The 25,360-nt window shown below is 43.0% G+C and overlaps 1 long non-coding RNA gene across 1 annotated transcript in view; it reads right to left on the minus strand.

Annotated features, from left to right (window-relative positions):
* Positions 1-3,516: 3,516 nt before the first annotated feature.
* Positions 3,517-25,360, minus strand: part of LOC140610143 (uncharacterized) — an 86,023-nt gene continuing 64,179 nt past the window's right edge. Inside the window, exons 2-3 of the long non-coding RNA XR_012011914.1 lie at positions 9,217-9,328; positions 3,517-4,253 (exon numbers count right to left, since the gene is read on the minus strand). This is a non-coding gene — a long non-coding RNA (uncharacterized lncRNA). The remainder of the gene's footprint in view (positions 4,254-9,216; positions 9,329-25,360) is intronic.

The following is a 25,360-nucleotide window of genomic DNA, read 5'->3' on the forward strand; positions in this document are numbered from 1 at the left end:
GATGGAGGGGGGCCTAGATGGGGCGAGCCCCGCCCCCCTGCCGCCCCTCCTCCGATTCCCTGGAAGGTCCGCGAGGCCGCCGACGTTTCCAGAACGCGGCCGCGGGCCGGCCCGAGTGGTAAACCCGAAAGAGACCTCCTGCGTCCTGGGTCCCTCCCCCGTCCCAAGCCGGCGGGGGCGGGGCGGAGGCCGGGAGGCCGGAGAGACTTCTTCTATTATATAAACTTGTAATTGGCTCTGGCTCCTGCGGCTGGGGCGCTGCGCGATGTTTCCAACCAGACGGATTGTGAGGCCGGGCAGCTTCCATCCCCCGCTCCCCTCTCCTCCCACGTCCCCTCGCTGCTCAAGCCCCACCCTTCTGCCTCCCCAAGTCGACCAGAATTTCCCTTTTCTTTTCTGTTCCGTCCTCCCCCTGTATGGACGCTGGCATCCAGAAAAGCATGATTATTTGCAAGTGGTATTTCATTATTAAACTAACATACACCCAGCCTGCAAATTAGCATGTAGGAGCCTTTCACTAACCCAGTGGAAAATGAGTGATCCTACACCAGCGACCAGGCCTCAGACTTTTTTTTTTTTTTTGCATCGGAAGGCCCTGGAGGGCTTGTTAAAACTCAGGGTGCTGAGCCCCACTCCGAAAGTCCTGCTCACTAGGTCTGGAGCAGGCGGAGGAATTTGCATTTCTACAAATTACCAAGAGATGTCTTTGCTTGTTGAACCACTAGACAGGGGCGGGGCTACAATTTTTATTTTTTCCCCCTCCATGAAGGAAGGTTTGCCAACCAAATTAATAGTGTGAACAAGATATCAGGAAGACTAACCTCCTCTCAAGGACTCTCTGGCATTTTAGAAGTGTGCATTTACAAATAACAAACATTTCATTGTAAATCATAACATCCATCCTTGTGCATGATGAAACAGCGTTTCACGAGCCCCACAAATTAGCAACTGAAGTTGCCTCGTTCCAAGAATTTGGAAATCAAGCGTTTTATAGCAGGAGATGACCTCAGAGACTAGCCAGGCCAAAACCTCACCTAACAGGTGAGAACTGAAGGTCAGCAAGGTTGGTGGATAGGTGTAGAGAACTGGGAAGGCCAGCATTCCGGTAAGGAGGTGTAACTATCTGGGTATATTCAGACCCCCAGCTCCACCAATGGTTAGCTGTGCAATCTCCATTTTCTTCTCTTCCCTAATCTGTAAAACAGGACCAAAGTCTATTTTGCTGCAGTATTGAGAAGATTCTATATCATGTTTAAAACCTGCATAATTGGGATCCCTGGGTGGCACAGCGGTTTGGCGCCTGCCTTTGGCCCAGGGTGCGGTCCTGGAGACCCGGGATCGAATCCCACGTCGGGCTCCCGGTGCATGGAGCCTGCTTCTCCCTCTGCCTGTGTCTCTGCTTCTCTCTCTCTCTCACTGTGTGCCTATCATAAATAAATAAAAGTTTAAAAAAATTTTAAAAAAAACCCTGCATAATTCAGATCAGGCTTGCACCTGTGGCATATTATGCTGTTCTCATTTGTGGTCAAGGCCACTGTGCTATTTAGCAGGTGAGCTAGGACTCAAACTCAAGACTCCTGACTTCTAATCCGAAATAATTTTTTGCTGCCCTGGTGTGTAAGGGAATGTTTCTTTAAAAGAAAAAAAAATGTGCCTGTGGTCCTTGACCTCAATCATTCCTCAGATGCTGAAACATTTTCTCTTAATTAGCATAAATAGTTGAAGCATGTTGGATTTTCTGGTTGTATATGAACCTGACGGAAATAACAGGCACGGCCCAGAACCAGGAAGATTCAAGATGCCACTCTAGAGCTTTTTTGAAATACATACCCTGAATTGGCTCACTCTGTTTCTCCTGCTTTTTAATTTTTTTTTAATTTTTATTTATTTATGATAGTCACACACAGAGAGAGAGGCAGAGACACAGGCAGAGGGAGAAGCAGGCTCCATGCACCGGGAGCCCAACGTGGGACTCAATCCCGGATCTCCAGGATCGCGCCCTGCGCCAAAGGCAGGCGCTAAACCGCTGCGCCACCAAGGGATCCCTCTCCTGCTTTTTAAAACTGATGTTTTCAACTGCCAGGGAGCAGGGGCAAGCATTAGCTAAGTGACTCCTACCATTGCCCTACCCTAGAAATATCCCTAGGACTAAAGAATCTTTGAGACTTCAGGCTGGCACTTAATATTGCCCACTCTGAAACCCTGAACGGGTGAGATTTGTGTCTAAATCACTTTCTCTCTATTAGTAGGAAACAGGCCTGCTAGTCACACCTTTGCACCTGCTTCTACCAAGCCCTCTGAGAGACCCCCTGCAGCTCAGAGTCACAGATCAGAAAGAGTTGGGGGAGGGAAGAAAAACAGTCAAATAATCAGGGTGACTAATTGGATATATAGAACCCAACATGGCACAGAGCACCATCCGTGAGTACATGAGTATGTGGCATTCACATCCCCTCAAGAAATGAGATGCTAAATTGCTAATAGCTTCCCTGGGGTTCAGTTCCCTGCTGCGATGCCTTCTAGATTTTGTAGGAGTTTAGGCCCGTTAAAATATCACAGCGTATGCTCACATGTGAGGCATCCACTCATGTCTTTGACATTGACGCTGAAATTCTGTAAGGGAGAAAAACCTTTTTCCCCATGTAATCCGACTGAAATTTGGCATCAACAGGTGCTTCCAAATGAGATCACTGTCACCCATAAGCACCACTGGGACCTCTGAGGCTTCCAAAGTTGTTATAGCGATACACACAACATGTTTTGAGCTGGCGATTTTAATTCTTAGAATTCGTGTTTTTTCCACATTGTCTCCTTTCCTCTGCTCTCTGAACTCTCATTTGGCCTTCAATTCAATTTCATCATTGCTCTTATTTTCAGTTCCTTTCTCTCCCCCACCCCCATCTTAGATTTATTGGCTTTGAGGATGGTGAGTTTCCACTTTGGTTCCCATAGTTGGTTGGATTATGAAATCAACATGTCATTTTAAAATCCAGTCGGGCATACCGAGGATTGTGTGCCTAATGTGTGTCTTCGGGTAGGTGGTGTCTGTAACTAGATCGGGATCTCTTTTAAATCTATAAGCTGGCCTGAAGATTTATTCTGAGTTTTTTCAAGTTATTGTCCTAGAGCAGTCATTTATTTTCTCTTTTCATCTTGATATTTTCCTCTTCAGTCAGTAACGTTTGTAGCCTGTCCTTAGGCTCTTCGATGGAAAGATTTTGATTTATCTAACCTTTTACAAATTCAAGAGCATGGTTCATATTTCTCAATATGTGCAAGTGAAGTTTTGGTTGTTTTTGTGACAATTATTGATATATGTGATGTATCCAGACCTGTCATTTACAGATGCATCAAGAGAGACAGATGATATAAAGGTGAAATCATCACTCACTTGGCTCCCTTTCAAATTTGCAGCATGGTTATTCCCCTTGGGTTAGTCACTTAGATGTTAAAAAAAACATTTTTTTAAAATTTATTTTTATTTTTTAAAAAGATTTTATTTATTTGTTTGACAGAGAGCACAAGCAGGGGAGTGGCAGGCAGAGGGAGAAGGAGAAGCAGGCCCCCCACTGAGCAAGGAGCCCAATGCAGGGCTCCATCCCAGGACCTTGGGATCATGACCTGAGCCAAAAGCAGATGCTTAACCGACTGAGCCACCCAGGCTCACCTTTTTTTCTTTTTTAAATGTAGCAAGCTTACTGAGAACCCATGGTCAGGCCCTGTGCTCCTTCAGGGAATCTGGTAATGGTGGCAAAATATCAACAGATTTGATCCGTAACAGTGCCACGGTGGGAAGCAATGCCAGGGGCTCTGAAGCCTGAGGAAGGGCATCTGACCTGCATCTGGGAAGCCAGGATGGCTTCTCTTCTGAGTAGGTGGCATCTCTTCTGAGTGTTACAGGAAAAAAGAGGCTGAGGGACAGAAAAGTGAGTCAATTAAGATGGTGCTTGAGTGCTCACTTTGGCAGCACATATACTAAGATGGTGCTTGAAAGCATCTTTTATATAGATTATAGTCTTGTTTGTCCACAAATAACAAAGACTTAAAAAATAGTATTTGAAACAGGTAGAAATTCATCTCTCATACATAAACAAAGGCCAGAGGTGATATGGAGGTTCCAGAATGTCCTCAACCCAAGGTCCTTCTATCTTGTTGCTGCCGTGCATGATCTCTTGGTCCAGGATGGCTGCTGGAGCTCCAGCCATGACATCTTCATTCCAGGCAGCAGCAGAGAATCAAATTGTTCCACAGAGCTGCAAGAGAGACCAGGGAATAAGGGCTTTAATTCTATGGCAATATGCTCAAGTGAAGTCAGGGTTGTTAGGAAGGAAGAAGGGGAGGCATTGGGAAGCAACCAGCTGTCTCTGCCAGAGTGGTAATTGTGGGTGGAGAGAAGGCTGAGTGAGCGAAGGAGGGAAAGAACACTTATCTTGTTTCAGGGAATAGATAAAGATAAGTAGGTCAATTTGGCTTAGGGTTTGGTTTGCCAAGAGATAAAGCTGGAGAAATAAACAAATGGTAGGTTGTGGGAGGTCTTCTAAGCTATGCCCTGCTAAGAAGCTAGAGTGTTACCCTGAGGGCCATGGGAGCTGTTGAAGGAATTCATCCTTGAGGTAGAGGAGGAGATGCACTGCAAGGGCATCATTAAGAGGTGACAGCCTTTGGGGCACCTTTATAGCTCAGTGGTTGAGCATCTGCCTTCGGCTCAGGTCATGATCCTGGGGTCCTGGGATCGAATCCCACATTGGGCTCCCTGCAACCTGCTCCTCCCTCTGCCTGTGTCTCTGCCTCTCTGTGTCTCTCATGAATAAATAAATAAAATCTTAAAAAAAAAAAAAGGTGACAGCCTTCCAAGAGAAACTATGACAGCCTGAACTAGGCAGTGGCATTAGGGATGGGAGACGCAAGCAGATTTAAGATATTAGAAAGGTAGAACAGGTCAGTTGTGGGTGAGAAGGGAGAAAGGAGATGTGGCCAAAGGTGGCAGACACCCACCAATCTGGGCAGATACAACACCATTCAGTGATGTCACAGGGAATGCTGGAGAAGTTGGATGGAAAAGGTGAGCATGGTTTGGATGCTCTGTCCCAAATGTTTTATCTTCATATTCCATTCCGGTTGATCTGTTTTCTAGCAGCTTTGTTGAGATTTAATTTATATGCCAGAAAATTCGCCCATTTCAAGTGTACAGCTGGATGAGTTTTAGTGCATTTATACAATTGTGCAACTATTATTCAGTTTTGGAAGACTCCCAGCGTACCAGCAAGTTCCCCCTGTGTCCAGCTATATAGTTCTCTCCCACCCCTAGCTCCAAGGAATCCACTGATTTGCTTTTGGTCAGCTCCACTTTTTCAAGGGTAAGTTCAATAAAACGATGAGTGGAATGATTTCAAGGGGTGGTGTGGGGGTGGGGGTCACGATTCCCCAGGTAAGTATACACAAATCATCTAGGGGGCTTTGTTTCAGACAGCACACTAGTCCCACACCCCCTCAAGGACTGTGCTCCCTTTGCACATCCAACCCTCCCCCGCCATGAGCCACTATGTTCCAAATACCAGATGAGATGGTACTCAAAAGCACACTTTATGTTATATAACATATCACTTTTCAAGACCATCCCTGGTTTTCTCACTGAGAGAGTCTCAACAGTATTGACATACTCACCCCAATTGCCACTCCTTGGATGAAGTTTTTCAAGTGCAGATGAGCAATTTACAAACCCAACAGGTGCCCCAGCCTCCCTTGATACAATAAACATATTTTTTTTTTTGGCTTTGAATAATTCCAAATGTAAAGGCAGACAGATGATGCTTTTTAGAGGCAATGCAACCCCATCGAATGGTCCAAGGACACATCAATTTGAACATCTTGGTTTCTTCAGGATGGCTGTTCGATCAGGAAAACCTTTTCCTAGTACTTGATTTGAAGCTTATTATAGATATCTAAAGTCTCAGAGACTCCATTTCCATTATATCTATCTTGAGTCACGTCAAGATTTCTTAATTAGTTGAGAACACCATCAAAGCTAGGAATCCTAAGACTGCTGTTTTAAAAATGAGAATTATGTAGGCACTTTTTGCTCTCTTAATTGTCTCAAAGCATTAAGGATTCAAAGTGGGTTTTGGATGGGACTGTGGCTCCAACACATTTCCATCTCTCAAAAAGGCTTTTCCACTGTTCAGACCTCCCCCAATCTTTCTGTCACTTGCATAGATAGAAACCACAAGCTTTAAAAACCCATCATATCAAATAGTCTTCAAATTCAACTTTCCTTCTAGCAAAGAACACTGGTATTGCAGCTCATTGAAATCAATACACAACCTCTCTGGCGGGGGGTGGGGGGGTGGGAGGATGGTCAAAAGGGATTACTGTATATTCCTTCATCCCACAAATATTTTTTGAGCACCACTATGGGCCAGGCCCTGCTGGCACAGGGTGTTCAGCAATGAACAAGACAATATAGGTCTTTTCTTTCTAGGGCTAACATTCTGGTAAGGCAAGAAAAGGACCAGCAACAGGATAATTTCAAAGTAGTAAGAGAGGTAAATAAAACAGGGTGATGTGCTGGTGAGTGACTTGGGAAGAGTCTTCTTAGAATGGTCATCAGGGAGGATTTTTGGAGGAGGATTTTCTGCTGAACCTCAGATGAAGAGACAAGAGCAGCTGCGATCAAGAGGAGGACAGTCCGGGGATCCCTGGGTGGCTCAGCAGTTTAGAGCCCGCCTTCGGCCCAGGGTGTGATCCTGGAGTCCCCAGGATCGAGTCTCACATCGGGCTCCCTGCAAGGAGCCTGCTTCTCCCTCTGCCTGTGTCTCTGCCTCTCTCTCTGTCTGTCTCTCATGAATAAATAAATAAAATATTAAAAAAAAAAAAAAAGAGGAGGACAGTCCTGGGGAGAGCACCGAAGAGCAGATACAGATTGGCACACTCAAGGCACCACTAGGAGGCCAGGGGTCTGCATGGCCCAGGAGAAGAGCGGTATGTGATGCAGTGGTGGCAGGGCAGGATCCAGATGAATGCCGCAGTAGCCTATGGCAAAGCATTTGGACTCTATTGTAAGAGCCATGGAAAGTCACCGGAAGGCTTTGAAGCTGTCAAGTAGCATGACGCCCTTTGCTCTGTAGGGAAATCCCTTTGGCTGCTGAGCAGTGTCTGGACTGGGCCAGGGCAAAGGAGGAGACAGACAGGTTGGGAAGGTATTGCCTGATACAGTGGGAGATGACCACGGCTCTGAACTGGATGGGGATGAGGTCAGGTGGCAGCAAGGGCAGGGGGCGGGACATGTTTTGGAGTTAAAGCCCTGGGATACGATGATGGATGGGGTGGGGGGTAAGGAAAAGAGGGGAAGCAAACATGATGCCAAAGTTCTTGACTTGAACAACTGAAAGGACGGGGGCGGGGCGCTGTTTACTGGGGTGGGAAGGAGGGCAGGAGGGGCAGGTGTGGAGAATGTGGGGAATCAAGAGTTCTGTTTTGAACATGTGTAGTAGAGGAGGTGGACATGTAAGAAAAGGTCATGATATGGGTGATCAGCGACATAATAGAGGTTATTGTGGATGGGCCATGCCTGATTGAGGATCTGACCAGCTCTGTCCGGGGGGTGGGGAGGGTGGTTAGTGATGTTTAGGAGAGCTACGGTCTCGGGAAATTACAGAAGCTGCCGAGTTTACCAATAAGGTGGTTTTCCTTGGCACTGGAGATGGTAGCTGTGGGAGTCAGTAGTCTAGACCCAGGAAGGAGAACTAAGAAAGTATGTGACCATCAAGAGGGGCCATGGAACCACAGTGACTGGCATCTCTTTTGAATCTGGGCTAAATTGAGACAGTAACATGGACTGGATAACATAGATGTTTTAAAATGTTATATGAACAAACATGATATACTATATTGGCCCAAAATAAGAATTTTGTAAAAGAAAATGTAGTATTTTTAGTAGTATTTCTGGAGGAAATACTCCATTTATAGGGGAGCATACAGAAGTGAAGGAGCTTATCCAGAGTCACTCATGGGGGAAGTGCCAGCAGGGATTTCATCCCAGGAGACCTGGCTCCAGAACCCAGCCTGGCCCCAGCTCCCAAATGTGCCATCATGGACTGATTAGCAAGTGAGGATGAGGACATTGCATAACGGTGTGTTCAGCATGATCATGACTCCATTTATATTTACAGCAGACAAAAAAGTACTTAACCACAAACATTTGTGTTGTGGATCGAATTTTTCAAGGAGGACTGGATTTTTAAAAAGTGAGAATGCATTAACTTACAATTAAAATGTTATAGATAGGGGGGATCCCTGGGTGGCGCAGCGGTTTAGCGCCTGCCTTTGGCCCAGGGCGCGATCCTGGAGACCCGGGATCGAATCCCACGTCGGGCTCCCGGTGCATGGAGCCTGCTTCTCCCTCTGCCTGTGTCTCTGCCTCTCTCTCTCTTTCTGTGTGACTATCATAAATAAATTAAAAAAAAATAAAAAAAATGTTATAGATAGGGGACACCTGGGTGGCTCAGCAGTTGAGTGTCTGCCTTTGGCCCAGGGCGTGATCCCGGGATCCAGGATTGAGTCCCACGTCGGGTTCCCTGCATGGAACCTGCTTCTGCCTATGTCTCTTCCTCTCTCTCTCTCTCTCTCTGTGTCTCTTATGAATAAATAAATAAAATCTTTTAAAAAATTAAAATAATAAAATGTTAAAGATAGGTAGTCCAGGGAAGATCATGCCAGCATTCATAGGCTACTTTGCCTACCATCCATTCCACCTTTGTGGAATTTTTAGGATGCTGGCTTGTATTCCCTCCTGTGGCTACCCAAGCTGACTTTGCCATCGCCCCAGGACAAATGTGCTTGGAAAAGACAGTTTCACTTTCAGAAACTCATCTTTTGAAAATTTAGTTTCTGAACCTTCTTTCTTATACTTCACACCAATCCTTGCTGCCCTCAATTTGGAGCATGAAGTCCAGAGAGAGGTCATCGAATTCTTTCATTATTGGCCCAGAAGGAACATTCTGTATGGTCTTGCCCTGAGGGATTACAATATAGGCCAGAGATGTTTTAGGGGTAGAAACCCTAGATAACCAGAAAATCCTGGATGGCTAAGGACGTACAAAAGAGTACAGATAGCTCAAATAGGGCAACTTCAGGCAGCAATAAAGAGGGTAGGAGCAATTGAAGTTTGAACATTTCTTTTCTACATCACTTGCCTGACACCATCTTGGTGATAAATACCTTAACTACAGATGTAGCAAATAGATTTTGCCACCAGTGCCAAATCCATTCAATTGCTGTTTCCTGCCAGGAGCACAAAGCTGAGAGAAGATTCTGAGGCAAAGTCAGAGCTCTGTAGAAAAAAAAAAAAGGAATTGGTGATTGATTAGTGATATCTGCCATGGGCAAGGTATAGATAACTAAGGTACAGATGCCAGGTAGCTCTCATCCCTGGTTGACTTCAATCCTACCTTTGGCTTTTTTCCTCAAACGAAATGAGTAATTCAGATTCTCCCAGCTGATACTTATCTCATTCCTTCCTCTACACGCATAGCACTTGGTTCATACTTCTAGAACTATGCTTGCCACAGCCTGCCTCGTGCCTGGATCAGTCACATGTGTGTCTAGCTCTCCTCTAACTCACTGTTTCTGAGGGCAGTGGTCATGTCCTTGCTTCCATTTCCAGTGCATGGTCCTGGCATTCTGCACATAGCATACAGGGAATGTCTGTGAAATTGATACCCGTGGGACTGAATTTTGGTGCGGCCCCTGAGAGAGACCTAAACAACCTGAGGAATCATTGCAAAGCAGGGGAGAAGCTGCCAAGAGGAAGGGGACCAAGTCAAAAAAACAGTATGTAAGAAATACTGGTTCTATTTACTGTCTTTTGTATGTGTTTTCTATAGCTGTAGTAACAAGTCACTACGAACCTGGTGGCTTAAAATAACAGATTCATTATCTGACAATTTTATAGTTTAGAAATGCAACCTGGGTCTCCCTGGGCAAAGATCAAGGTGTTGGAAGAGCTATGTTTCTTCTGGAGACACTAGGGCTGGATTCCTATCTTCACCCTCTCTGGCTTCTAGAGGCCACCTGGATTCCTTGGCTCATGGCCCTCTTCCTTCTTTAGAGACATAAGATCTTCAGATCTCCTTATGATTCTCTTCTTTTGACTGCCTCTTCCACTTTTAAGGGCACCTGTGATTACATTGAGCCCACCACCGGCAGATTCCAGGATAGTCTCGCTATTTCCAGGTCAGCTGATCAGCTATCTTATTTCCACCTGCGTCCTTCATTCTCTTTTGTCAAGATAGCATATCCACCGGTTCTGAGGATTGCGATCGGGACATCTTTGTAGGGGCCCCAATTCTGCATATTACATCTTTAAATAAACTTACAGACAATTCTGAACCCCCAGCTGGTGGAATCGAGGGGACCCCTCAACTGACTCAGAATTGGAACTCCCTCCTGTCACCTCACAAAAACTGGAGAGGCCCACAGGGCCCCAGGGACATGGCAGGAGGGCATACTCCTGCCCCTCATGCTAACATGGTGGCCTGGCTCAAGAGACCAGTTCCCTACAGGGTATCTTTCAGTTCGGTAGCATTGTCCAGTCTAGTAACCTTAGGAGAGGAGACCCAGTTGCCCCAAGACCCCCAAGAATCTTTCCTTGTCTTCACAATCTCCTATGTGCCCCCCCTCTTGCTTTGGGACCTCCAGCAAATTCCATCCAGGAGTGTTTCAAGACAGGATCCCCTCCCCCCAGACAGACACACACGCTTTGCACTTTTAATGGAGCAAAAATCCCTGAGGTAAGACTTCCAAAAGCCCTGACTGCTTGCTTGGAAATGGGGTGGAGGGGAGAGAAAAACACAGAGAAGGAAACATACATTAATGCCTCAGAAATGTCTCAGGCCACACCTTTTGCCCAGTTTTGCCTGGGGCCCGTCTCTGCACCATAAATGCCTCATTACAACCCCGCCCGGGGCACTCTTCCCATTTGGACGGTGCTGATCTGCTCCTCTCTCAGCCCTGGGCAGGAGGCAGCCCCCCTGTCGCTGGCTGCAAGGATCATCAATGCCCAGGCCAGGCCGGGCACGTCAGAGCCTCCCCGGGGAGCTGGAGGGTGTTTACACGGCTGGCAAGGAGGCTGGCCCCAGCGTGAGAAGAGGCCTGTTTGGAGTAGAACGCCTGGAAGGATTTATGGAGGGCCGGCTGCTGAAATAGAGCAGTCATTAAGGAGAGGTGGGCAGCCGTTGGAAGCGGGAATATTCAGTAATGGCATGAGCACAAACATCGGTTAGGGAGGGCCTTCCTAGAATGTGCTGGTTTCTATTTGCTTTGTGGGGGAGGAGAGTCTGCTGCCTTTTTTGGAAAATGGGGATAAAAAGATGTGAATTTAGTGCTTGTGAGCGGCAGAGGAAAGCCCTGGAAGCAGAAGTCCTTAACTGGGCCCCAGAGGCCCAGGTGAGCCTGGCTGTGACCCCGTGCCCTGCTGTGGGGCCCAGGCCTGGAAGGGGAGTATGGAGGGGGGAGCCTGCAGGGTGGACAGACCCCAGAGAACCTCCAGCACCAATCCATGCCATCATGCCACCCCAGAGCCAGGGAGTAAGACCTCTGATTTTTCCATCTAGTTTGTACTTCATCTGCAGAAGACCAGCAGAAGTTTTTATTCTTTACCTTTTAGGATTTATTTTAAAATTCTGAACACTCTTGAAAGGTCTTTACCTTAGAGTCTAAGGCTCAGACAGATTTTCATATGAGCTCCTTGAGCATAGGTGCAAACTATCTCTGAATTTTCTAGTAACTTTTTTTTTTGCACTGACTTGACTTTCCCCGAGGCAGGGGTAGCTGCACCAGACATAATTTCCCTCATAACTTTTTGAAATTGGGAGATCTAAGTGTTGCGGTCATGTTGTTTGTGTCTGCCCAACAGCCGTTTCTTTGGGGAAGAGCCCTCCCTCATCAATATGGTTCTGCTGCCCTATCATGGTCCTCTCATTTCCCTTCCATGAGATGGGCGTAGACACACAGATTGGTCAGGAGTAGACACATGACCCAGTCTTGGCCAAACATAGGATCACTTCCTCTGGACACAGTGATTGGGAGGACTACAGGACTCAAACAGGGGCAAAGAGAGGTCCTTCGGGGAATGGCTACTCATTAAATTGAAAAAAGATTGGGTTTCTAATGGAATGGCTAAGCCAGGCCATCTGGGCCATCTTACCTGGCCTTAGCAGGGAGCCCATCTGGAGTAGGAGACAAGGAGCCACGGCACAGGAAAGGAGAATGGGGACAGGGAGGCAGAAGGATCCAAAGTCAGCATTTGTGCCCTGGATGTAGCCATCTTTTTAGTTGAGTGAAATTCCCTTTCGATGTTTAACCTATTTTGAGTTGGGTCTCTGTTGCAACCCAAAGTTCCCAACACATTTAACAAATATGTTTTGTAAAACAGAAAGATATTTGGATCTCCAAATGAGTATGTAGAATATTGTTTTCCTCTTTTGGTTTCTTCACTCGTTATGGTTGGGTCCACCATTTGCCATGCGTGGACTCAACCCATGCCATCCTAACTCAGGTACTATTCACCCCTCCTCCTGTGTCCTGTAGCATGGAGAGATGCTCTTGCTGTTCCACCCACATCCCTGGGTCCTTGCCCCAGCTCTTGGCCAGCATATGCAGCTGAAGAGCCGCTGGGGGGAGCCACCCCGATGCCCATGGTGAAGTGCCCAGTATGTAAATACACGTCCATTCCGTGCCAACACGCAGTGCCCTGCTCTCCCAAAGCTGGCAGAGAAGGGTGTAAAAGAAAGGAAGCTAGTCACCAGGAGGCAGTGTCATGTAGTGGTTGAGGAAGAGCATGGTTTGGGCGGCCAGAGAAATGATGATCCCATCTCAGATTTAGCAGCTTGGTCAATCTTGTGCAAGACTGGCTCCATTCCCTGTTTCCTATGCCTTGACAACCTTACCTGTTCAATGGGACTGATGAGACTATGTACCCTGCAGGGTTGGGCTGTGGGTTCAATGAGTTGTTATTGTTACTGAACCCCAGAGCCCAGAAGCAGGATACGTAGCACAGAATCACACCAAATGAGGACAGTCCAGTTCAGCTGTTTCCCATCTGTGTGACTTTGGCAGATCACTGAATGCCTCTCAGCGCAGTTCTCCCGTCTTCGGTGAGCACGGGGAATGTGCTCCTTACAGGAGTGCATGAGCACAGGGTGAACCTGTGCTTGTAAAATGGACATAATTGTAAAAGGTGCAGGGTAAGTACTCAGGACCCATCCGTTACCAGCTCTCCGTATGGCTCCTACCCGACAGATTAACATTGAGCCACCCCAGCTCCTTGGCCAGGAGCAAGCCCCGGGCATGGCAGGGGGAGCTCTGTCTGAGATGCAGTGTCAGGAGATCTGCCTCTGGCACAGTCCCCAACCCTCGCATGCGCCGCCATGCACACGTCCACTGGGGTACCTGGACTGGGGGCCTCTGCCTTTTCAGGAACAAGAAGCGATTGCTGGGACAGCTGGTTCTGACATTTCCTACTTGCTATTTCCTAATTGCCTATTTTAATTCAAATAAAACATCCTGATGTCTTGCTCAGAGGGTTTCCTTCGTGTACTGTATCACATAACACCCTTTACTTAGGTTAGGGAATACATTTCCTTAAAACTTTCCTGTTCACTCAAAAGGTATTTCTGTTAAAGGGTTCAATTAACTTACAGTGTAGAAGTAAATCAATATAATTAATTTTTATGTAACTGGCTTAAAAGCAATCAAATTTTACCTGTAACCGACTGTCTTTTGGTCTGGTATTTATTTGATACTTGATACATTGCATGGTTTTAAATGTGCTATCATTATGGTAAGATGATTTGGCACAGTATATATTATTCTGTCCCTGTCCCCAGAGAAATGCTGATCCCCTGGAAACAAGTGATTAAATTTATATTCTTAAAAGAGAACCAACAGACTTTTTAGTAGCCATGAAGCTAAAAAAAGCAAATAAACATTGAAATATTTAGACACGCCGTGTTAACCACTTTTTTTTTCAAGGATGAAAAGTACGATGAATTGGTAGAAGTAGTGGTATTTCTAAACAATGTTAGCTGAGAGGGTAGGAAATCACAATCTAAACAGAGACTTGCAAAAAGAGGAAGTGAGAAATCAGTGGAGAAGGAAGGTGTCCTACCTGCAGGGCTCTAGGCTGGCAGTGGCTCACCTTGGCACAGAGGAACCCTTTGCAGACCTGCCCTCAGACTTGATGGGCAGGCAGACCCAGAAGTGAATGAAAGTTCCATTCAAATAGCCCTTTTCATCCTGGAATCAAAAAGGACTACTCAGAGCCCAGGTCAATGAGCCGTGGTGTAACCGCAGACAGGCAGCCACCTCTGAGACGAAACACAAACGCGGGTTCTTGCCAGAATATTCCACGAAGGGGATGGGCAGTCATCGCACATATTTCCAAGTAGCCATGTGCTGATTTCTAATGTTTCTATACCTATGCCAGATGTTTTGACCTCTTTGTGATTGATTTTACCCCAATCTGCCTTGTGTTTCCCACTGTTTTGTATCTCTGTGTTTTCTCACCCACCCTGGTTGGGAGGCAGGATGGGGCACTGCAACCCACTCATGTTTTACCACCCAAAAGATTAGGCTCTGAAACTCAGCTGAGTGCCTTAGACGCCAAGAAGAATTTAACACATCCTATCTATGTGTTTGAAAATTTTACTTTTAACGTCCTTCCTGGGCCTCAGTCTCCTTATCTATAACGTGATACTAACACCTGATACGTGATACTAACACATTTGTTGTGAGGATTAAATGAAATAACCCAGAGAAGGTACCCAGCACACAGGTTGGCATCTTTTAGGTTCTTAATACATATCCACTATTATTATTTGTATTTTTATCATCATGGCTGGAATAAATATATAGCCTTCTAAGGTTTTAAAGGTCCCACTTTCAATAACATGGTCACTCCATGACAAGCTTCTTGTATGATGTTAAAAAAGGAGGCTCATTAACAAATTATTCCCAGACTTCCTGGGAAGACAGTGGAGTTAGTAAGATCCTAAGCTCCCCTCATCCCGCAGATACAACTGGATAACACCCACGTCAGTATAAATAACTCAGAAAATGACCCAAAAACTGGAAGGACAAACACTCCCCAGCTGAATGTAGAGAAGAGGCCACACTGAAGAGGGTAGGAAGTGTGGAGGCCTGGTTGGGAGTTAAACGGACACACGGGACTGTCTATGGGATGGAGAGATGCCTTGGGTGCAAAGAGGGGAGAGAAACAGACCCTCACACCAGGAAACCCATAACATATGGCTCTGAAAACCAGAGGGGCCAAATTTCAACAGTTCTTACAATCAGCAGGGCTTAATACCTGGAACTTTAAAAATTAATGTGTTTAGCTCTGGGAGAGCCAGGACAGCGAGAGAGAACTGAGCCCCCATCCTTAAAGAGACACCACAAGGAACAGCCACACAGAGATACAGCTCAGGAACAGGAGTTTGAAAAACACCCAGGACATATAGGAGAGAGATCTATTCACTAATCTCAGAACATATCCTGGAAGGGCAAGGAATCTTTGGCAGAATTCTCCAAGAACAAAGGAGCTGGCAGGTGCCATTTCCCTTCCCCACAGCCCAGCCTGGACACACAGACACCTGCAGGAACAAGCATGGCACCAGCATTCACTACCTAACTTGCTAACGGCATATCCCACCTCGTAATCCCTTACAGATGCAGCCCCTCCAGCCAGGCCTCTGCTACAGGTTCCCTCCCATAGTAGACCTGCACAAATATTGCTAACACCAGGCACCCTGCCCCCATGTTCTCCTGCAGACCTGCTTCCTCCTGTATGTCCTTGATTGGAGCCCATCCAAAGCAGTGCCACAAGCCTGGCAGTGTGCACACAGTCCTAACAGGGGCCAGGACCATTCCAAAGTGGCTTCTACCCTGTGGAGAGAAGAAGATAACCACACAGAACTGTCAGGCTTTGACCCCAGTGGTGGACTGGAGACAGACATCTGGTCTGACTGCGTGCCCTGCCCACCAGAAAAAGCTTCTTAGGAGACAAAACAGGGAAAGTGCCCTGCAGTTCAGTGCTACTGCATCTCTGGAAAATATCTGGTCTGACTCAACTCAAGCCCAAAATGGCCCCACGCTAGCCCGTGAAAGACACGGGGACCAAACTCTGCCTACAACAGGGAAAGAGAGCCATTGTAGATGACTGGACTGAAAGCAAAAGCAGCTCAGCCACAACAGCAGGGCAAACACAACACACATAGGAGACACTCCTGAAGTGCTAGGTTCCAGTGAACAGGGGACACTGCACTGCAGAGCACTATAAGACCTCTTCTCCATATGACCACCACTTTGACAGCAGGAAATATAGCCAACTTTCCTACATAGAAAAAAAGAGTAGAGAAAATAAGACAGAGGAATATATCCCAAATGAAAGAACAGAACAAAATCACCAAATGAAACAGAGATAAGTAATATGCCTGATAGAGAATATAAAGTAACAATCATAAAGATACACACTGGACTTGAGAAAAAAGTGGAGGACCTCAGTGAGATCCTTAACAAAGAAGAAACATTAAAAAAAAAAACAGAGATGAAGAACTCAATAACTAAAATTAAAAATACACTAGAGGGAGGGCAGCCTGGGTGGCTCAGTGGTTTAGCGCTGCTTTCAGCCCAGGGTGTGATCCTGGAGACCCGGGATCGAGTCCCATGTCGGGCTCCCTGCATGGAGCCTGCTTCTCCCTCTTTCTGTGTCTGTGCTTCTCTCTCTGTGTGTCTCTCATGAATAAATAAAATTAAAAAAAAATACGCTAGAGGGAATGAAGAGTAGACTAGAAGAAGCAGAAGAATGGATCAGGGACCCAAAGGACAGAGTAACGGAAAGCAATCAAACTGACCAGGAGAGGGAAAAAATTATAATTAAAAAATAAACATAGGGATCCCTGGATGGCGCAGCGGTTTGGCGCCTGCCTTTGGCCCAGGGCATGATCCTGGAGACCCGGGATCGAATCCCACGTTGGGCTCCCGGTGCATGGAGCCTGCTTCTCCCTCTGCCTGTGTCTCTGCCCCTCTCTCTCTCTCTCTGTGACTATCATAAATAAATAATAATAAAAAAAATAAACATAGACTTAGGAAACTCAATGACTCCACCAATCATAATAACATTTGCATTATAGGAATTCCAGAAGGAAAAGAGAGTAAAAGGGGGGGCAGAAAATTTATTTGAAGAAATGATAGCTGAAAACTTCCCAAATCTGGGAAAGGAAACAGAAATCTAGATCCAGGAGGCACAGAGAGCCCCCAATAAAATCAACCCAAGGAGGTCCACACCAAGACATGTAATAATTAAAAGGGCAAAAATCAGTGATAAAGAGAGAATTTTAAAAGCAGCAAGAGAGGTGCCTGGCTGGCTCAATCAGTGGAGAATACAACTCTTGATCTTGGGGGTGTGAATTAGAGCTGCACATTGGGTGTAAACATGACTTGAAAATAAAAAATCTTGGGATGCCTGGGTGGCTCAGTGGTTGAACATCTGCCTTTGGCTCAGGTTGTGATCCTGGGGTCCTGGGATTGAGTTCTGAATCAATCCACAGGAACTCTGTCTCTCCCTCTGCCTATGTCTCTGCCTCTCTCTGTGCGTCTCCCACAAATGGATAAATAAAATCTTTTAAAAATAAAAATCAAAAATCAAAAAAACAAAAGCAGCAAGTGAAAAGAAAACAGTTTCATACAAGGGAAACCCCAGAAGGCTATCAGCTGATTTTTCAGCAGAAACTTTGCAGGCCTGAAGAGAGTAGCATGATACATTCAAAGAACTGAAAGGGGGGAGGGGGAGAACTGCAGCCAAGAATACTCTCCAGCAAGGTTATCACTCAGAATAGACAAAAAGAGAAATAGTTCCCCAAACAAAAGATAAGGGAATTCATGACTAAACCAGCCCTACAAGAAATATTAAAGGAGACTCTGGAAAGGAAAGACCAGAAGTAAGAGTAAGAAAAATAGGAAGCACAATAGCAATTAAAATATCAGTCAAGGGATTCACAAAAGAAAAGGATGTAATTTATGACACTATATACCTGAAACATAAGCAAGAAAGGAGTAAAAAATAGGATTAAACTTAAGCAACTATCAACTTAATATAGACTGCTATATGCATAAGATGTTATATACAAACCTATTGGTAAACACAAATAAAAAAACAATAATAGATATGCAAAAATTAAGAGAAAGGAATCCAAGTATATCATGAAAGAAAGCCAACAAACCAGGAGAGAAGAAAGCAAGAGCAGAAAGGAACAGAGAATTACAAAAGCAATCATATAACAAGTAACAAGATGGCAACAAGTATATACCTATCAATAATCATTTTGAATGTGGGACACCCAGGTAGTAGTGCAGTCCATTAATCAGCCGACTCTTGGTTTCGGTTCAGGTCATGATCTCAGAGTTGTGAGATCGAGTCCCGTATCGTGTTCTGTGCTGACCAGAGTCTGCTTAAGTTTCTCTCTCCCTCTCCTTCTGTCCCTCTCTGCCTTGCTCTCTCTCAAATAAATAAATCTTTAAAAATAAATAAAAGAATCACCCACCTTGACTGTAAATCAACTGAACACTCTAATCAAAAAACATACCGTGACAGAATGGATAAAATGGATAAAAATGCTGCCTACAAGAGACTCATTTCAGACCTAAAGACATATGCAGATTGAAAAAGAAGGAATGGGAAAAGCTTTATCATGCAAATGAAAGTGAAAAGAAAGCCAGGGTAGCAATACTTACATAGGACAAAAATAGACTTTAAAATCAAGAGTGTAACAAAGAGACAAAGAAGGACATATATAATCATAAAGGGAACAATCCAACCAGAAGATATAGCAATTGTAAATACTTATGCACCCAACATGGGAATACCCAAATAAATAAAACAGCTAATTACAAACATAAATGAAGTAATCCACAGTAATACAATAATAGTAAGGAACTTTAATACCACACTTACATCAATAGATATATCATCCAAAAAAAAATCAACAAGGAAAAAATGGCTTTGAATGACCTCATTGGACCAGATGAATCTAATGGATATATTCAGAACATTCCATCTGAAAACAGTAGAATATGCATTCTTGTCAAGTGCACATGGAATATTCTCCAGAATAGATCACAGATTAGACCACAAAACAAGTCTCAACAAATTAAAGAAGATCAAAGTCATGCCATGCATCTTTTCCAACCGCCACACTATGAAACTACAAATCAACCATAAAAAAAAAAAATCTGAAAAAAACACAAATACATGGAGGTTAAATATGTATTTGTGCTATATGTATTTATAAATGCTACTAAACAATGAATGGGTCAACCAAGAAATCAAAGAGGAAATAAAAAATACATGGAGACAAATAAAAATGAAAATACAATGGTCCAAAATCTTTGAAGCTCTTCTAAGAGGGAAGTTTATAGTAATACACGTCTACCTCAAGAAGCAAGAGGAATCTCAAATAAGCAAACTAACCTTACACCTAATGGAGCTAGAAAAAGAGCAAAAACAACAACAAAACAACCCATAATCAGCAAAAAGAAGGAATAATAAAAGTTAGAGGAGAAATAAACAAAATGGAAACAAAAACAAAAAACAGAACAGATTAGTGAAACCAGGAGCTGGTTTTTTGAGAAGCTCAACAAAATTGATAAACCAGACTCATCAAACAAAAAAGAAAGAGGCCTCAAATAAACAAAGTCAGAAATGAAAAAGGAGAAATAAGTGACACCACAGAAATACAAAGAATTATAAAATATATTATAAAAAATTATACGCCAAGAAATTGGACAACCTAGAAGTAATGGATAAATCCTAGAAACATATAAAAAGATACTAGGTTTTTTTTTAAAGATTTTATTTATTTATTCATGAGAGTACAGAGAGAGAGAGAGGCAGAGACACAGGCAGAGGGAGAAACAGGCTCCATGCAGGAAGCCCGACGTGGGACTCGATCCCAGGTCTCCATGATCACACCCTGGGCTGAAGGCCGTGCTAAACTGCTGAGCCACCTGGGCTACCCAACAAAGGCAATTTAGAGGGAACATACCTCAGTCATATATGAAAAAAACCCACAGATAACATTACGTTCAATGGTGAAAAGCCGAGAGCTCTCACCCTAAGGCAAAAACAAGACAAGGATGTCCACTATCACTGCTTTCATGCGAAATAGTACTGGAAGTCCCAGTTACAACAATTAGACAACAAAGAAAGATAAAAGATATCCATATTGCTAAGCAAGAAGCAAAATTTTCACTATTTGCAGATGAGATAATAGTATATATAGAAAACCCTAAAGACACCACACACACACACACACACACACACACACACACACAAACCCTGCTGGAACAGATAAAATGAATTTAGTAAGGTCACAGGATACAAAATCAATATACAGAATCTGTTTTATTTCTATATACTAATAATGAAGTAGCAGAAGGAGAAATTTAGAAAATAATCCCATGTACAATTGGACCAAAAAGAATAAAATACCTAGGAATTAAACTAAGGAGGTGAAAGACTTATACTCTGAAAACTATAAAACATTGATGAAAAAGAAACTGAAGATAATATTAACAAATGGAAAGATACTCCTGCTCATGGGTTGGAAGAACAATATTTTAAAATATTTTTAAAATGTCCCTACTGCCTAAAGCAATCTACAGATTTAATGCAATCCCTATCAAAATACCAACAGTATTTTTCACAGAACTAGAACAGACAGTCCTAAAATTTGAATGGAACCACAAATGACCCCAAATAGTCAAAGCAATCTTGAAAAAGAAGAACAAAACTGGAGTTCTCACAATCCCAGATTTCACAATATTCTACAAAACTGTAGTAATCAAAACAGTATGGTACTGACACAAAACAGACACATAGATCAATAGAACAGAACAGAAAGCCCAGAAATTAGCTCATAATTATATGGTCAATTAATCTCCAACAAAGGAGACAAGAATATGCAATGGGAAAAAGACAAATGGTATTGGGAAAACTGGACAGCTACATGCAAAAAAAAAAAAAAAGAGGCTGAACCACTTTCTTACACCATACATACAAGTAAATTTAATGGATTAAGGACCTAAATGTGAGACTGGAAACCATAAAATCCTAGAACAAAGCACGGACAGTAATTTCTTTGACATTGGCTGTAGCAACATTTGACTAGATATGTCGCCTGAGGCAAGGGAAACAAAAGCAAAAATAAACTATTAGGATTACATCAAAATAAAAAACTCTGCACAGAAAAGAAAACAACCAACAAAATTGAAAGACAACCTGTGGAAGAGAAGAAGATATTTGCAACGGACATATCTGATAAAGGGTTAGTATCCAAGCTATATAAAGAACTTCTACAACTCAACACCCCACATACAAACCATCCAATTAAAAATGGGAAGATATGAACAGATCTTTCTCAAGGAAGACATCCAGATGGCCAACAGATGCATGAAAAGAAGCTGAATGTCACTCATCATCATGGAAATGCAAATCAAAACCACAATGAGATATCACCTCACACTTGTCAGAATGGCTAAAATCAAAACACAAGAAACAGTAAACGTTGGTGAGAATGTGGGGAAAAGGAACTCTCCTGCACTGTTGGTGGGAATGTAAACCGGTGCAGCCACTGTGGAAAACAGTGTGGCCATTCTTCAAAAAATTAAAAATATAATTACCATATGATCCAGCAATTCCACTAGTAGATATTTACCCAAAGAATACAAAAACACTAATTCAAAAGGATATATGCATTTCTATGTTTATAGCAGCATTAATTACAATAGCCAAATTATGGAAGCAGCCCAAGTATCCATCAATAGATAAATGGATAAAGAATGGATAAATGTATATTTATATATTTCACACAATGATTATATGTATATAATATACACACACAATGAAGTATTGCTCACTGATAAAAAAAAGAATGAAATTCTGCCATTTTCAACAACATGGATGGAGCTAGAGGGTATAATGTTAAGTGAAATCAGTCAGAGAAGGATGAATATCATGATTTCACTCATATGTAGAATTTAAGAAACAAAATAAATGAACAAAGAAAGACAAACCAAAAAACAGACTCTTAACTATAGAGAATAAACTGATGGTTACCACAGTGGAGGGGGTGGGGGTGGGAGGGGGGAGTGAAATAGATGATAGAGATTAAGAATACATTTACCATGATGAGTACTGAGGAATGTATAGAATTGTTGAATCACTGCATGGTGCACCTGAAACTAACATAATCCCGTATGTTAACTACACTGGAATTTAAAAATAATTAAGTCCTACATCATTACAAAATGCCCAGGAGATAGACATTTCTTTAAGCTTGAACACAATAGGGGTAAAACAATTGAAAATGTAGAAATAAATTAAACATTAGTGTGGTGCTCCTACATAGCAAAATGAAAAATTGGAGGAGGGGAGCATAAGTATGAGTGATTTTATTTAAAATAAATTGAGGGTGTTATACTACATGTTGGAAAATTGAATTTAAATTTAAAAAATATAAAAAATAAAGTAAATTGAAATGAATAAAGAATAAATAAAACAAAATGGAAAAGTTGGGGAGGGGAGCACATGTATGAGTGATTTTATTTAAAATCCTGATTCCATGCTCTCCCCTGTGTCATATGGGTGCTGCTCAATTTCAGAAATCCCTCCAGAAGGAAGTTCCTTTTGATTCCTTGGTCGTTCATTGGAATTCTATCACAGGTGGCTAGATATTGGTGCCCTGCTCATTTTTCTTTCTGGATGCCTTCAAATTTCCCAGAGTCTGGCCCCATAGCTTTCTGCCTGCCCTTTAACAATAGACAAACCTAGAGGCACTTTAAGTTACAACTTATAAGGATCCAGGCCAGGATGTGAGTCACTATTTTAATGCTCATTCAAAGCTGAGACTTCTCCTCTTCAGACAGCTAAGGACAGAGTGACCACACATCAGAGGTTGTCTAAAACAGTCCCAGTTCATGCATATTGTCCCGGCATCCTGTCTTTTTTAGTCTCTGTCCCAGATTTCTCATTTTTTAATAAAGTAGTGTTAGCAATAGTTGCATTTAAAGAAGCTGATATCACTTTGATAGATCTCCATTTGGGGCTTTTCCTTTCTTCTGGGGTCTCTACTAGGAGCATGCATGAATCATGCACAATGAATAGAGTTCTCACTTTGACACAATAGGGAAACTGAAAGTTGAGTGAAACTCTTTCCCAACACTTTCCAGACTGAGCATTAAATAATTCCCTTTTTTCAGAGACAGCATGCAGGGTGGTGGCTAAAAGAATAGTGTGCACACACATAAGCATTTGGGGACAGGTGGCTCCTTTCATTATCAAACACTGATGAGGAAGTAATCAATGCTGTTGGACCAAGCAGCCACTTGGTGTACCAGCCAGCTATACCACGGTGTGTGCTAAGTCACAAAGTTTCCAGGTTTCCCTGGACAGTCAGCATAATGTGGAAAATAATAGGTTAGGTGTGAGAGAAGAAATATGTGCAGAAAATAGAAGCTGTGATCCTGTTGGAGAGCATTCAGAGAATAAACTGGAAGTTTGTGCTATGGTAATGTACCATTATTAATTGGTAATGCTTTATTATGTGTGATAAACCTTTTTGGCAACAATGACCTCAAAAACAGTGTTAGTGCATGTTTAATGAAATGTTGAGTAGTGAATTTTCATTCCTTCAGAAATCAGATGATGAATATATAACTTGCACAAAATATTTGTTGACATTTGTCATCCACTGAGGAGCTGTAGCAGTATTATTGCCCACATGAAATCCAAAGACAACAATCTGCTGACAAAGCACTAGCATCCTTTACATTCCGCAGAATTTAACATATCTTCTATGACCACGACTTTTCATTTAGATCAAATGTCTTTGTTGTAAATTAATTTTGCTTATTTTTGATTCTTTATTTTCTTGTGCATGTGTAAAAAGTGAAACCATAGCTGTTAATGTGTTGGCCCCTTTAGCAGCAGAAGTTTTGCAAACAGGTGATGCCTGATTTACACCAGTGACATCAGATGCTTCAAACAGAATGCCAGTTAACTCTAGTAATAATATTTTGTCTAATTTATGGAATTGAAGTTGGCCTTTGGAGGTTCATTCTGTCAACAGTGAAAGATCTGACATTATATGGATGCTTTTATGAGTCTTTTTAAAAAGATTTTATTTATTTATTTATTCATTCATTCATTCATTCATTCATTCATGGAAGACACAGAAAGAGAGGCAGAGACATAGGCAGAGGAAGAAGCAGGCTCCCTGCAGGGAACCTCATGTAGGACTCGATCCCAGGACCCTGGTATAATCTGAGTCAAAGGCTGCTGGGGCAGCCCAGGTGGCTCAGCCGTTTAGCGCCGCCTTCAGCCCAGGGTGTGGTCCTGGAGATCCCGGATCTCATGTGGGGCTCCCTGCATGGAATGGAGCCTGCTTCTCCCTCTGCCTGTGTCTGTACCTCTGTGTGTGTGTGTGTGTGTGTGTCTCATGAATAAATAAATACAATATTTTTTTTAAAAGGCAGATGCTCAACCACTGAGCCACCCAGGTGCTCCTGCTTTTATAAATCTTAACAAGAAGTTCAACATTGAAGATAAAATCATTTGTCCTTACAGTGATAATAGAATTACAAATTTTGGTAGAGCATAGAATTGTGAAAACATCAGTTTGAACAGAAATGTTTTGGAATTGAACAGAAATCCAAATCAGTTTGGAGCAGAAATGTTTTGGAATTGACTGTGGTGCACAGGTAATTTATAACTCCTCTAAACAGACTGAAATATTTTATTTTCAAAATAAAAGTGTTGGATATATATTTATCTACCTATCTATCTGTATATACTACAAAATGAACTACAAAACTTTTGCAACTGAGATGATGCTGAGTACAAAAACACTTCAGCATGGCAGTATGTGTTTAGAGTTTGTTTCATTTTTGCAATAGTCATGAGTCATGAGACATGTTAGGGCCTTTGAAGGAGTATTTTATAATCAACTAAAATATCCTGTAATGAAATTAAACTTTCCCAAAGATGAATCATCCAAATGTTGGTTGCATTTTGGTTGTACTTTGTTCCAAATGAACGATTCCAACAAATCAGTTGGAAATATTCAACCAAGTATTCCAGGAATGGAGAAAAAAAAGAAAGAAAAGAAAAGAAAATCAGCTTTTGAAAGCTTTTTAGTCAACCACAATGATCAAAAGTAATGTTTGAAGCGGGAAGATATTACTTCTTTTTTCTCCACAAAAGCAAGGGAGGCACAATGAGATGCCACTTCACACCCACTAAGATGGCTAT

The sequence above is a fragment of the Canis lupus genome, chromosome 2 (genome assembly GCF_048164855.1).
Source record: "Canis lupus baileyi chromosome 2, mCanLup2.hap1, whole genome shotgun sequence".
Lineage (NCBI taxonomy): Eukaryota > Metazoa > Chordata > Mammalia > Carnivora > Canidae > Canis > Canis lupus.